Here is a 15401-nt window from a genome sequence, read left to right as displayed (position 1 = left end):
ACATTCTGCAGAAGGGTCTTCCCCCACCCCCAGCCCCCCGAGTGCTGAGGTTGCCGAGATGACCTGCTCTCAGGGCAGTTTTCCACATATATACGTCTGTAGTATTTGTGTGCTTCATGTGAGGCTTGCTTTCTTAGGAGATAAATGCAATAAACCCGTTTCTGTTGAAATAAAAAGCAAGACTTGCAACGCACCCGTCAAAGCTGAAACGAAAATGAATCCCTTCTGCGAAGGGGGACAGTCTTGCCAAGAGAATGTAGCTTAGATGCAGAAAGAATTCCAGCTGGCAAGAAATCCCCAGGGCAAAAAGCCGGCACATGAGCCGCTTGTCCGAGGAAGCGTGGCTGCCCGTGGCAGGGAGGGGTGGCGGCGGTGACGGGGGTGACGCCTGGGTCTTAGGACCCTTGTTTCCAGAACGAACTCGAAGCCAGCGTCATGGCTTCAGTCACTGCCTGCCAGCCGTGCCGTGCAGTCAGGCATCTCTGGTCTTGCTCTGGCTTTTTCCAGCTGTCAGCAGGTTTCACATCTGTGAGTACAAAAACAATCTAATGATAGTCTTTACCTGGTCAAAGGTGGCAGGAAAGGCCCCAGACCTTCTTCTTTGTTGTAACATAAAACAACCCTTTTCTCTCCGCCAACAAGTCTCATCACGTTTGCTCTCTCGTGGGTCCATGTCTGTTGCTGCTGCTTCCCTCGAAGGTGCAGGGTCGGCCGAGTGTGCAGTCACCTCGCCCTCCTTAGGAGCCGCTCCTGCGCCCCGACGCCGCTGCTCTGGAAGCCGGTTGGCGGTGGACCACCACCCCCACCCCAGGGCCGGGATGTACCCCAGAGGAAGCTGTGGCAAGCGCACATGGGGACGCCGGGGGACTGGCTTTTCCCTGCAGGGCCAGGCCTGGAGCCCGGGTGAGGCAGCGGTGGGGAGCCGTCCTGTGAAGGGCGGTGTCCGGCGCATGGAGCGGGTGTCCAGGCGGGAGGGGCCCGCGGTGGGTGCCCGGAGCCCCGCGCGATTCTGCAGGGCGCGCTCGGCGGGGCCTGGGGTGGGGCCGTCCCAGCCGCCACGGACTTAGGGGGTCAGAGGACACCTGTGTCCTCTCGCAGCGGGCCTTGGGTCCAGCTGCCGGCAGGGCTGGTTCCTCCCGGAGGCTCAGCGGACAGAGGCCGGTTCCCTGGCTTTTGCAGCTTCTGGGCGCTGCCCGCAGGCCCTGGCTCGCGGCCCCTTCCTCGCACCGCTGGCCTCTGCTTCTGTCCACACGTCTCCTCTGACTCTGGCCCTCCTGCCTCCCTCCCTGAGGGCCCTGTGAGGACATGGCCCACCGAGATAAGCCGGGGGTCCTGTCTCAAGGTCCCCGATCACATCTGCAGAGCCCCGTCTGCCACACAGGGTCAGAGCCACAGGTTCCGGGACCAGGACGTGGACATCTCGGGGGCCGCCAGTCTCTCCACCACGAACCCCATAACACAACGACTGAAAGGCCCTTTAAAGGCCACGGGGATGGCCTGGCAGTGCTCCTGGCGGTCCTGACGGTCTCCTGAGGGGCCCGGCCCGGAAGGTCCATCCCTGGAGAAGGTGCTTGGCACTGAGACCCACCTCGGGGTTGTACCCTGCTGTCCCCAGCAGCTGTCGACAGCCCCAGCCGTCGTGAGCCAGGCCCACACTGGCTGGGATCCAGCAGCTCCCAAGGTGGGCCCTGCCCTCCCCGGGGCGCCCTGCCGGGACCCAGGCCGGCTGCCCACACCGGGGGGGGCGGCTCTGAGCGGTCTCCATGGGCTTGCCCAGCGTGGTGGCTGCTCCCTGGGGAGGGTCCCCGCCAGAGCCGCTGGCCTCCCGGACCTTCACTGTCCATGACACCCGCTGGCTCCTCCCCGCCCGGGTTGGGGTGCGCCCTCTGCTGCCGCCCTGCTTTGTGGTCCCCGGAGCCCTGCCGGCCACCCAGCCCCTCCCCGGGCCTGCCTGCAGCCTCTGTCTCCCGGGGCCTCTGCTGTGTACTTCTCCGCGAGCTGCTCCACCCATAGGACGCCCGGCTCTCCACCCATGGCCCAGCTCCTCTGAGATGCAGCGTCGGGGCCACGTGCGTGACGGCGTGGGCCGGGCCCGGCGGGGTCACCGTGCACATACCTCGTGTGGACCGTGGGCCGGACCCCGAGGCTGGGCGGGGACAGGAGTGCTGGGCACCAAAGCCCCTTCCCAAGCGCGGTTTGGGTACCGTGGCCCCGCTGAGCTGGGCACGTCCTACCAGCTGCTGCTCGAGCCCCAACCGCGGGGATGGGAGGGGATGTCAGGACTGGAGAGGGACGCTCCCACCCCCTGCCCTCCCTGCTGTCTGGGTGATGACCAGGCGGGGCCCTGGAGGTCAGGGCTCTGGGGAAGTGCCCCAGCCCAGCCGGTGGCATCAGTACCCCGTTTCCTTAGAATCCTTCCTCCCTACTTCCTGATGCGCCAGTACTGTGTGACCGTTTTACACAATTTAGGGATTCCAGGCAGCAACAAGGAAGAGGACTTCGGAGTCAGCTGTGTTCTCTTTCTCCACGTCCTTAAAGACCTTCCCAGACAGTGTGACGGCGCTCGGTGCCCCCTGCCCAGACGGGATAGAAGTTGTGATCCCACCCTGGGGTTTCTCACCTGAGCCCAGTGGCCAGTGTGCCCCGTATTGGGGGTTCAGGGCACCGGGGGGAGCGTGCTGAGCGGTGGACCCTGGCCCAGTGCTGCGGGCATCTCACGGGGCCGCTGGTGTTGGTACCTCTGCCACTTTGCTTTGCTGGTTTTCCCTCTTCCAAAATGAACGTTTCCTGATTCCTTGTGGCCGGACATTGGGCAGTGGGGGGCACAGCTCTGATGCCTGCGCCTCTCAGTGCCGAGCTTGCCCGCGAGCGAGGACACGCGTGGACCTGAGAAGGGGCCACAGAGCCCGGCAACCTCCAGCCTGGTGAGGAGAGGCCTCCGTGGGCACCGTCTGTGTTGATTCAGGAGTTTTCACTTAATTAGCGGAGCCTCTGAGGCAGGGCCCTCCAAGATCAACTGGCTGCCGAGGGAGCCGGGCTGGAGTGGAGAGGTACGGAAGCCGTGGCCGGCACGTGGTCAGCTGGACGCCGACAGGACACCTTCCTGAAGCAGGTGCGGGAGTCGTGAGAACGGTTTCCCTGTAAACTATGGGACGGTAGCCTTCAAATGTCTGCCTGTTCTAAGGACACGGCAGAGCGTGAGGGGCCCCCGGACACCAGAATGAAGAAGCGGGGTGTCATGGGTGCTACCCCCGAACCCAGTGAGGGACGTGGACCCGCTTTGGGGTGTCTCTGGTTCCGTGGTGGCCCGAGCCCAGTGCCTGCAGCCTCAGATGGGCGTGGGAGAGTGGGTCTGTGCTTCTGATTCCTACACCAGTCAGATTCCCAAGTCAGTGTCTTCGAGGGCAGGGAAGGGCCTGGCCACCCTCCTGATCTCCAAGGGGAAGGCGCCTCGAGGGCTCCGCGGGCTTCAGCTGTCTGTGGGTTCCCGGGGTCTCACGGCCACGCCTGTGCTCTGACAAGGCTCTGGGTGGGTGCACCGGAGACCCGGCCTTGCTTTACCATCGGCTCCTTGAGTCAGTAGCAGCCGGCAGACCATTTCCCTCCAAGCTCGGTGCGGCCCGCGGGCCTGGGGCGCAGGCTGGCGGGTGGGAGGCCTGGATGGGGCTCAGCCCCAGACCAGGGACACCATCGCGAGCGCTGCCAGGGGCCTTGGAGCCGCGCTCCCGGAGTTCGATCTTGCTTCCCAGGAAGACCCCAGCTTCCGTTGAATTGCAGACCATTGTTTTGATCCAGGCTGCCAGTTCCCGTGCAGAAAAACACTCCCAAACCAGCGTGGTGGGAGCCCCACCTCCCTGGCCTGGCTAGGCCAGGGCTGAGTTAACACAGGAGAGAAAACCCATCCCCGTGGGCTCGCTGAGAGCAAGTCTGACAGCCTGGGCCTTGGGGGTCTCCACCGTCTGGGACTGCACTCGGGTCCCCAGCGGGGGGCAGAGGCCCACCCCGCCACCCCGTGGGATGCTCTCCCGCTACGTCGAGTGATGGGAAAGGCCTCAGCATCCACGGGTCCTTTCAGGTCTGGCCTGGGGCTCCTAGCAGGAGGACCGCAGTGCCCGGCAGGGGTTGTCCAGCCTGTGTCAGCAGCCTGGGTCTGGATCCGTGCTCTGTGTCCTCGGGAGGACCAGTCTGGGTGGCCGCAGACCCTCAGGATGCCGGGGGAGGCCCCGCGATGCCCCAGGACGAGGGAGCAGGGCACCTGGAGTCTGAGGTCCCCCGGCGACGGTGGCCGGCTAGGGCTGACCTCAGCTCTTTGCCCTGAGCACTTGCGTGCCGAGGTCCATCCCTGGGAAGGGGCATAGGGAACCGGGCCCTGACGTGAGGAGGCGGGAGCTCCAGGCTCCCACGCTCACCTGCCCCCACTCGCGCTCCCACCTTTATAAAGCTCCAGTGGGTGGCAGGCACTCTGCAGAGAGGGGTCAGCACTGAGGGAGGTGGGAAGGCCCCCGGCCGCCTGCGGGGGACGAGGATGTGACGGGGCACGGGGGGGAAGGGGCCCGAGTGGAAGGTCGCACACAGAGCCCTGAGGATCACTCTTGAGAGGCCGGAGCAGCGAGGGGTGGGGGGCCGTGTACAGATGGGCCAGGGTCCCGGAGGTGGGCCGAGGTGGGGAGGGTGGGAGAGCAGGGGAGCCCTGGAGTCAGTTCCCAGGAGCGAGGAGCGACCGGTCCTGCGTCTGGAAAGTCAGCGCAGCTGCAGGGGGTGGGTGGTAGGTACCGAGGGGGCAGGAGCTCAAGAGGAGGGCGGGGCGGGCCGTGTAGGAACAGTGGGCACCACGACGTCTGAGCCCCGGCGCGGCATCCAGGTCGCACAGCCCACCCGCCTCGGGCTTCGCCGGCCGCAGGGCATCTGGGAAGTGCCTCGCTTTCTAAGGAGCCCGAGTCCCGCCTGGGAGGACGTCGTCAGATCCGGAACCTGCCTGGGGGACGTCTCCCTTCTTGGCCTTGATATTACTTTTTGCTCTTTTGACCTGGATTGCGCTCCAGTCGTGGCCCTAAAGCACTACGTTCTCCCTTCTCAGGGACATTCCCAGCATCCCCAAATCATATATGCTCTTGTGGGGCTAAGAGTTGTCCCTGCTTGTGAACATTCAAAAAAAAGGTCAAAGATAACAGATGAGGCAGAGGCTCCTGCCCCCAGTCCCTGAACGAATAAAAAGGAAACGATGACAAATTAGAAAAAGAATCCCAGCAAAAAACAAGCTAGGTCATAAACTTCAGACACAGGTTGCTGAGGAAAGAGGGGAGGGCTCCACGGCAGAGCGGAGGCACAGACCAGTTGGCGCCCGGGCCCGCCCTCCTGCCTTGGAAACACGCCGGCTGGTGACTGGGGGCTGGGAACCCTGGATCGTCTGCACATACGGACCCTGGGAGGTTGTGGCATAGCAGAAATGGGGCAGGCTGTGGGCTGACCCTCCCTGGGGGAAGGGGAGGCTCCAGGCACACTGGCCATGGGAGTGGCCTGGGATCTGGGACTGGACGTGCCACTCTCCCACTGTGAGTCCAGGACATTTCACGGGATTTCAGGAGGAAGCAAGGTCGGGCTTCTAACAACACCCCTCCCAGGTCGTGGAGACCTTCCTTCTGCCACCAGCCCCTCAAGCATCCCAAGTCATCCAGAACACAAACATCTGTGCCTCCGATGGGAAAAAAACATCATTGCCAGGCTTGGAGGGACAAGGGTTAAAGATGCAGTGGGACACGTAGACACAGTCGCTCAGGCTTGAACAAGATGGAAAGGGGTGGGGTGACCAGGCTGTGTGCAAACAACCACGGGAAAATAAGTGACTCAGTGCACAGGACAGGGTCATAGCCTGCAAAGATGACTACACACCCAACTTAGGAAAAACACAGCTAGGGAACAGAACGAAACCTCCTCCCATGCTCTGGCTGAGAGAATAGTTTGATAAGAACACGACTCATAAGGTAAGCATCAAAAATATACAAAAGGCTAAGAAATGAAAATAAGGTTCCAGACCTCAGAAAACAACTTGAAAACCAAACAGTATCGATAAAGAACCAAGAAATGAATTACAGAGAGCAAAAAGGAGCAAAACAGACAAGGCTGAAGTCAAGCGGGGGACGAAAAGCGGTGTTCTCGGAGTGTGGTCCCTGGACCAGCGGTGCCAGCAACTCTGTTATAAATGCAGGTTCTCAGGCAGACCGTATTGACTCAGAAGCTCCGGGTGCAGGGGGACACCCAGCCTGGTTTAGATGACCCAGTAAATGAAGTAAGTTAAATAGGTTTTTATTAAGAACTGTGTAAACCTAATTCACATTAAGAATAGACAAGACAATCCAACATAAGGATAATTGGTGCTCTTGAAGTGGAGCTTCCAGCAAAAGGAACTTAAAAGGTGTGCCTATGGGGGGGTATGTGTGTGTGTATGTGTGGAATGCACATATGTGTTTTGTGTGTGTACGCCTGTGTACACACGTAGTGGGGTGTATGTACACATATGGGGTGTACACGTGTGGGTGGGTGTGCACACGTGTACGTGTGTGTGCACATGATGTGATCTTTCAAAATGCAAAACCAGTTTTGGTGTTTTGTTTTTTTTCATTTCAAGGGATTTTTAAAATCAAAGGTACAGACTGTTGTGGTGCAGAAATATTTCAAGTTTAGAAAATGCACTAGTTTTACTTCTATTATGTTAAACCTAACATTAAATGAAATTAAATGTACTTTGAGGTAGCATCTATAGTAAGGTTTCATTTTATAAAAGTGTAGCTATCCTTCTGTATGTACGCACTTGAAAGTGTCACGTTCGCTTATGTTAATGGTTTTGCTGAAGAGAAGACCTTGGCCTGTTTTCCTCCTTCCTTATGTGATTTTTTGTGTAGATGGCGTGGAGGGACATCTGACACCAAGGACTGAGATGACCAGGCTCTCAGTTCCTGGTGCATCGTCATACTTGGGCAACGGCAGCCCCTCCTCGTTCGTTTGCTGATGTGTTTCGTCCCCCGTCTCTCCCCTGACAGAGGCAGCGGGACTCCTGTGCTTAGTCCATCTGCGCCGTTCGTGTGTGTTCTTGCCTGATGCGTTGTTTTGTGTGCAGGCATTTTAATGCACACGCGTGTCTATGGGATCTACAGCTCCTTGTGCTGCTTGTATGTTTTGCCCACTGCTATGTCTTGAAGATCCGTCCTGATGCCGTGTGCACCTGGCTGGTCATCCCTAACTGCACCGTGGGATTCGGTGGTGGCGTACCTTCTACAGGGACGGATGCTACGGCAGCGCGGTGAGGACAACCCTGCAGGTGTAAACGTTCCCACTTCAACATTAAACTGTACGTTGTCTAGAGAACGCGGTCAAGGTTACTTGATTCTAGTCTGTCGTGGGCTTTGGGCTGTTTTCCAGCTCTGTGGGGCGTAGGTGACTGAAGAGCACAAAATACTCCTTATAGATGGGCAAGCCCTGCACCACCCATGGACGCTAACCAATACCTCCTCTCACAATGTCCTTGTCCCTTTAAATCCGGGTCCATCCGTGTCTGGTCTTCGGATTCTTTCTGAGCCAGTTATAACGTCAGTCCTATTCCTACAATGAATAGAATAAAATCTCTAATGGGTTCCTTTTTACATCTCTCCATTGAGAGACATGACTTTCTTTCTAAAAGTTATCTTGTCCGCTGAGGGGACCCCTGACTCCTCAGGGAGCCATGCGAGTGTTTCTTTGGGAAACGTGTCTAAGGAGGATCTCGCTGATGGGCCGTATTGCACGTTCTCACCAGCGTCTGTTCTCTCCTCCCTCTGGGTGCCTGACAGCCAGGTGGCACCGGACGACTCCTTCAGGTCTCTGGGCCGGGAGTAGAGGTGACACGACATCTCCAAAGCAGAGGAGACCCCCCCGATGAGGCCTGTGTGCTCCATGCTCACTTCCCTGGCCCTGGGCGTGCGCGATGTTCTAGATCAGGGGTCAGCTAACTGTGGCCCGTGGGCCGGCTCACCGTCTGTCTCTGTAAATAAGTTTTATTGGAACATAGCTGCCTCTCATTCACTGGCTCTTCTGTCGGGCAGAGATGAATCTTTCCAACACAGGAAAGGCCTTCTGACCTTGTTCTGGGTGGTAGGGCCTCCGTCAGGTGAAGCAGAACCCACTTCAGCACGTCCAGGAGCCAGGCCTCTGCCGGGCGGGCCGCCCAGATCTGCTCTCAGGCTCCCGGCGGCTCTGTCTGCACGTGACAGTGCAGGCTGCTCCCAGCCCCTGCCCACAGCCCTCCACGCCGGGCTCGCCCCCTCCCTGACTGTTTCTCCCTGAAGAGCCCTGGTTTTGACGCACGATTGCCCGTGGGAGGGGTGTGGGCAGGGTCATCCGTTAGGGTCTTGCTTCGTGCCCGAGCTCGATTTCTTCCGAGTCGCCTGCTGCGTTCTTGGCTCCTTTCTGGCTGGGAGAGCTGTGGTCCCTTTGTCGCTGACATGGAGAAAATCCTTTTCTATTCTAGAAACTGTGCACATTACAAACATCTCCTACCATTTCTTTTCTTTTTTTTTTTTTTGTGGTACTCGGGCCTCTCACTGTTGTGGCCTCTCCTGCTGCGGAGCACAGGCTCCGGACGCACAGGCTCAGCGGCCATGGCTCACGGGCCCAGCCGCTCCCCGGCACGTGGGATCTTCCTGCACTGGGGCACGAACCTGCGTCCCCTGCATCGGCAGGCGGACTCCCAACCACTGCGCCACCAGGGAAGCCCCATCTCCTACCATTTCTTGAGTGTTTCTGCACGGCTATCCTTTATAATGAACTTGCATAATTTTTACCAAAACAATGAGATTTTTCTTAAAAATACACACACAAAAGTGTGGCAAGAGCAGAAATGCTTTAAGCAGCGGTGGAAACCTTGGGATAAGCGAACCCTGGGGAACTGTGCCGCGCATAGCAGCATCACCTCCTGGTTGCGTGAGCTTTGCGGGTGGGTATTCCTGCTCCTTTCCTCCGCAGAGCCCTGCTGCCTGCTCCCCCAGAACCCACAGTTGTTTCAGCAGCCGCCCTGTGGGGTGAGCTGGATGAGTCACCTCCTTGGAAAGTTGCGGGAAGACGCCGGGGTGGGTACGGCCCGCCCAGCTGAGACCCTGTGGGGCCTAAGACAGCCACCTCTCTTCCCACTGAGCGCCCCCAGGGAGGATGGGTGCTGTCTGCCGGGACCCTGATGGGCACAGGCCCCCCACATCCTCCCCGTCTGGACACGTGGCACCACCTGTGTGATGTCCCTCCACCAAGCAGTGTTTCTCCCAACTTCATGGTTGAACAGGAACCAGGTGGTGGACGAGAGACTCCACTGCCCTCGTTACTCCGTGTGTGTTTACTGGGCGTGCTTGCCAATCAACACTCCTGCATCCCTGCCCGCAGGCCCGGGGCAGCCCAGTCTCCCCACGACCACTCCGGTTTAGTGGTTCGACCTTGCAGGCCCGCCAAGCAGGAGCCCGGCCTGGCCCATGCCCCCGTGTCCTCCCCTGGCAGCTCGGCCCTGCAGCTCGGTGGGACCCAACTCAGCACCTGCTCGGAGCAGAGGGCACAGGGAGGGGACACATCCTCTGCACACAAACGCAGGGTCCCTTCCTGCATTATTTATACAGCCTCTGGCCAAATGGGGAGCAGTTGACCCATTAGATGAGCCATAGGACATGCACGACCGCTGTGACCCCATAAACTCTTCAGCGGGGACGGGCCAGCACTGGGTCTGATTTATCTGCCCGCACGGTTGATGGCTGAAGATCTTGGGCTGCCAGCCTGGCTGGTCGTGTTTGCAGCAGCTCCGTCCCAACAACTCAAACTGGTACTGGGGATCTGGTGTGAAAGTGAGGTGAAGTAGAGGCTGCTCTCCAGGGACTTAGCCGTGACCTAGTGGGTCCCACAGGGACAGCGTGCAGGATCAGGGTGCCGTGAGCAGCTGCGAGGTGCGTCACAGACAGTTTGCTGCAATGAAAGTCAGTAGCTGTAGAAAAAATCAGACAAGGACAAGCGCTGGCAAGGACGTGGAGAAGCTGGCGCCCTCGCGCACAGCTGCTGGGAGGGTGAACACGCAGCTGTTTTGTAAACACAGAGTCACCCGTGGCCTGGCGGTTCCGCCCCTAGGTTGATACTCGAGAGAAATGAAAACACGTGTCCACACACACCCTTGTATAGGGATGTTCACAGCAGCTCTATTCACAATAGCCCAAACCTGGAGACGCCCCAGTGTCCATCAGAACGTGGTCTGTCCACACAGTGGAATACTATTTGGCCATAAAAAGGAGTGAAGCCCTGATAACATGCTACAATGTAGGTGAACCTTGAAACCATGATACTGAGTGGATGAAGCCACTCAGAAAATGATCACGTATTTCACGATTCCCTTTATTTGAAATGTTCAGAACTTCAAGGCCAGAGAAGCAGAAGGTAGATTAGTGGTTGCCGGGGGCTGGGCGGACGGGAGTGAGGAATGATGGCCAGTGAGCCGGGGGGGTCCCTTGGGGTCGTGGGGATGTGCTAACATTGGATTTGCAGTGACTGTTGCACAACTCTGTCAGTTGATGAGAAAGTGTTACGTCGTGCACTTAAAATGGGTGAACCTTACGGTATGTAAGTTACGCCTCTGTAACACTGTGAAAACACTGAGTGGCAAAAAGATAAAATTAATGGGCTCGAGTTTGCGCATTACTGACGCTTCTGTAAATCTCAGCTGAGCGGCGATCGTCTCGAGGTGGACTCTGCTGGCTGAGCCTCCGTGTCCTTCCTGGGTCCACGCCTTCACCCTGGAGTTTGAGCCAGGAATGAGGCACGCTGTTCCCTCCACTCCTGATTCACCGAGAGGGGGCACGTGACCCGGTTCTGGCCCACGAGACAGGAGGGGAGGGCTGCTGAGGCTTCTGGAAAAGAGTTCATCACTTTTAAGAAGGAGGCACCGGGCGAGATGCCCACCCCCTGCCCCTGGACTTCTCCCCGCCTCCACGTCCAGCCGCCTTGTAGCCTTGAGGAAACCAGCAGGGACGCGGGAGATCCTGGGCTCTGGAGCGTTCCTGTTTAAGTCGGTGTGTGTAGGGAACTGTGCTTTACTCTCAGCAAAACCGTCCTAACTGCCTGTCTCTGTCCTTCCGTCCCCGTCTCCCTCACCCTCCCGCATCCTCACGAGTGCTCTTGAGCAGAAGAATAACAGCTGGGTCCACAGTCAGCATTTTGCTAACCTCACAGCCCGCTGCCTGGTCAGCTCTGCTGAGCCCTGGGTGAGCAGGTATTGACAGCTTCCTTAATCACGGGCGGCTTCCAGGACGTTTCTGAAGGTGGCAGGGGTCTCCTCCAGGTCAGGACATGCCTGCCGATGTCATCCCTGACTTTGTGGGAAGATGTTACAGGCCAGTGAGCTCAGTGGGGGCTACAAAAGCGTTTATCAGCAAATACGCAATGAAAAGCTGAGCAGTTAACATGCCCCGAGCCAGCCCCTCGGGGTCCCGTTGGCCAGCGGGACCAGGGGATCTTGGGATAGAGCTGAGAGCAGTTCCTTTCTCTTATTCTGCCGTGAATCACAGATCTGTGACTTTCAACGAGGTTACGTCCTGATAAGCCCATCCTATGTTGGAAATATCGTCAGTTGAAAATGCATTTAGCACCCCTGACCTACTGACCATCACAGCTTAGCCTCATACCTTAAAGGTGCTCAGAACACTTACGTCAGCCTACAATCGGGCAAAACCATTGAACACCAAGCCTGTTTCACAGTAAAGTGCTGACTGTCTCATGTGATTTATTGAACACTGTCCTGAGAGTGAAAAACAGAACAGCTGTCAGTGTATCAGTTGTTCACCTGGTGATCACGAGGCCGACGGGGAGGTGCACTGCCCGGCATCACGAGAGGGGATCGGACCACGTACCACTGCCCAGGAGAAATGCAAACCCAAAATTCAAAGTACGGTTTCTACTGAACCCGAATCACTTTCACACCATCGTAAAGTCAAAAACTCAGAAGTTGAACCATTCTAAGTTGGGGACCGCCTGTATCAATGTTCCTACCCCATGACACAGGGCAGTGTCCACATTAGGAAGGACTCTTCCCTTGGGTTACTTCCAATCCTTCCACTAAATGTGTTTGGGTGGCTTTGGTTCGCTCTGATTCACGCCTGCGGTGCTGCTGGAAGGGCAGGCAGGCCCCTTGAGTGCGCGCCCAGGGAGGCTTAGCGGGGAAGGAGTCTCCAGGGAAGGAGGCGTGTGACACCCACAGGGGGTGCTCAGGCCTACAGGTTCAGAGGTGGGAAGCCCTGTGCCCACCGTCCCGGCCCGGGCAGGAGAGGAGTAGTGCCATGGGGGACTCCCAGCCTTCTGCACTGTTAATTCACTTAAAAAATGAACATGAGACCATCTCAGTATGACAGCTGCTTGTCCCAGGAAAGGTGTCCTCCCGATGCCTCTCTCTTGCCCGCGGTTTTGGGGAACGAACGTCCCTATTTTGCTGATGTTCGGGATGTTCCCCCGACATAGCATCCGCAGACCCGAGACGTTTTCATGCAGGAGTTTGCAGGACCCCCCGCGCACCAGCACCATGAGGACCGGTGCGGGCCAGGGAGGGGCCCTTTGGCTGCACGTCAGAGATGACGGTTCAGCACCGAGGCGGCCGCCCCAGGCCCCACGGCGCCCCGAGGACCAGCCGCCCTGCCTGTGCTCCCCCGGGCCTGGCTGAGGCCTCTTTCCCCCTGACGACATCTCCGCAGGGCCCTGGGCTCCCTCAGGAAACCATAGGAAGTGGGAACTCCCGGGTAGATGTGGAAGAGCTTGGAGGATCTCTGGCCAGTGTCAGAAGCGCCCAGTCCAGATGGGGAAGAAGGGGCAGGACTGTGGGGGCAGTGTGGCTCCCAGACTTGCTGTCAGCCTTGAAGGAGTGAAGACGTGATGGACCCCCAGCTCTGCGGCCCCCCATCCCCACCCCACCCCGGGCTCCTGGTCCTGCCCGGCTCCACCTCGGCAGGGGCCGCGGTGCTGCCTCCACCCGGACGGGCCCTTGTCGGAACCTCGGGTCGCTCGGGGCCGCAGCCCTTTGTCCACAGGCCTGTCTGCCCCACCTCGGGAAGCTTCTAGAGTGGAGGGTGCTGACATTCACGGTGTGAGCCTGAGAAATGACTTTTGGATAAATGGATGATGCAATCTATGACATACGCTGACCAGAGTCTCACTTCTGGAAACATGTCCCAAAGAAAGACCTACGTTACAAAAGGATTCACAGTTTCGTTGTCGAAAACAGCCAAACGCACAAAGAAACCCGCCCACCGTCCTCTGACCGGCGCCCCGGAAACCGTGCCGACGGCAAAGCGAGAAACATCTCGCTTCTGTCATCGTGGTGGCTGCCTGGACATTCGTGGTTCTTGGAAAACAGTTTTTAAACTGTTAGAAGAAAAAGAGAAAGTGAAAGAACGCATATACGCTTATTTCAACCACATAAAAGGGTAAAAAATAGGGACTGGAATCAAGCCTATGAGCCGAATCCTTGGCGTTTACGGTAAAAGGGTATTTGAGGGTTTATTTACTGTGCTTTCCAAATATGAAGACAGGTATTTAATCAAAAGAAAAATTCAGAGCTGAGCCCCACGACTATAGGATTTGGCGGAAATCCTGTTGAGGAGATGCCGCCCGCCTGTCTCCAGGAGGCGGGGGGAGGGGGGCGGTCCTCCCGCAGGACGCAGGGCTTGAGGGGCTGCGTGCAATCCCTGGGCCATCCTTCTCATTTTACTTACTTTACACTCAGTGAGTGAACACACACTCGCTGGGTGCCTACTGTGTTCCGGACGCTGGTTTGGGCGCTTGGAGATCCAGGAGGGAGTGGTCTGTGCAGAGACCCCGCCTGCTGGAAAATGGTTGTAGTGGGTGTGGGGTGGCCCCCCAACGCTGTGTCCACCTGGGGCTTGTGAGTGTGGCCTTATTGGAAAAAGGTCTTCGCAGATGTGATTATTTGAGGATATTGAGAAGAGAGCCTTCTGGATTTAGGGCGGGTCCTGAGTCCAACGACTGGTGTCATGTAAGGGGATGGAGAAGGCACAGAGGGAAGCAGGGAGAAGCCAGGTGATGCTGCAGCAGAGGTGGGCTGGTGCCAGGGTGGCAGCAGCCCCCAGGGGCTGGGCGAGGAGCAGGACATTCTCTTGCACAGCTTTGGGAGGGAGCAGCCCTGCCAGCGCCTGGAACGGGGACTCTGTTCTCCGCGCTATGGCTTGAAGCCAGCCTGGTGCTTCATCGCAGGCGCCCCAGGAAACTCAAGCCGGAGACGAGCTAGATGGCCGGTGTGGCCGTGCTCAGTGGGAGCCCCGGGAGAAGAGCCCGCCCGTGCCCGCGGGGCCGCAGGACAGAGCGGGGGCTGGGACATCCCCGGAGCAGAGACCCTGGGCACCGGGCGGAGGACATTGCAGGTGAGCGGCAGGGCCGGAGGCCCTGGGGGTGCACACACGGGTCGCGCTCAGGCCGTCACTGTCGGGGGACGGGTGGGCCGTGGGGCAGCTGAGGGTGTCTCGGGCAGAGGGCGCCTGCTCGGACCCCTGCCCCTCCCACCCCGTCCCTCGGGACGGGCCGCGGACCTTGGCGGGCGTGCACTCCCGGAGGCGGGAGGGTGTCTGCTTCGTGTGGGGACCCACGGGTGTGTCTGCATGTCGACACCATGGATCAGCAGTGAGGTCAGAGCAACACAGAAAGGAAGCCCAATACTTTGCTCATCTTAGGAGTCTTTTTCTGGGAGCGGGATTCCAGAATAGTCTAGGAAGATCCTTGGAAACACCAAGGAGCACTTAAGATGCAGTGCAGGATGGAGCAGACAGGACTGGAGCCAAGAGGGGCCGCAGGGCGCACCCAGGAGGGGAGGGGAGGGGAGGGAGGAGGGGGCCTGATGCCGTCCACGCACGCAGGGCATGAGCCTGCGTCCAGGTGGAGGGCACGCGGGAGCAGAGGGGCCAGAGCACACCTGTGCAGGGCGGGGAGCCCGCAGCCCAGAGGGGATCCCGCGGCAGGCAGGCTGCCCCTCGCAGAGAGCGGGGTCCCGGGTCTCCCGGCCCCCAACTTGGGTGTGTGGGCACAGCGTGGTCTCAAGACCTCAGCGTGTGCACACCTGCCCAGAAAGTTCTGTGATTGGACGGCCTCCTGAAGGTCTCCAAGCCACATCTGCTCCCAAATTCTGCGTCTTTGGACCCTCCGACTGCCCTGTTAGGCAGGACCCCACCCTATTATAGATGAGGAAGGAGGGGTTCAGAGAGAGCACCTCGGCCGAGGTCACGTGGCTGTGAAGCGTGGTCACCCATTAACTCCTGGAGGGGAGGAGGGGGTGTGCCCAGCTGGGGTGTGGGGTGCAGGGTTCACCGGGAACCCGGCCGCATGACCCTCCCTTGTGGACGGCAGAGGGTGGC

This window comes from Leucopleurus acutus (assembly GCF_964270905.1).
Source record: "Leucopleurus acutus genome assembly, chromosome: 6".
Lineage (NCBI taxonomy): Eukaryota > Metazoa > Chordata > Mammalia > Artiodactyla > Delphinidae > Leucopleurus > Leucopleurus acutus.
Note: the sequence above shows the minus strand (reverse complement) of the source record.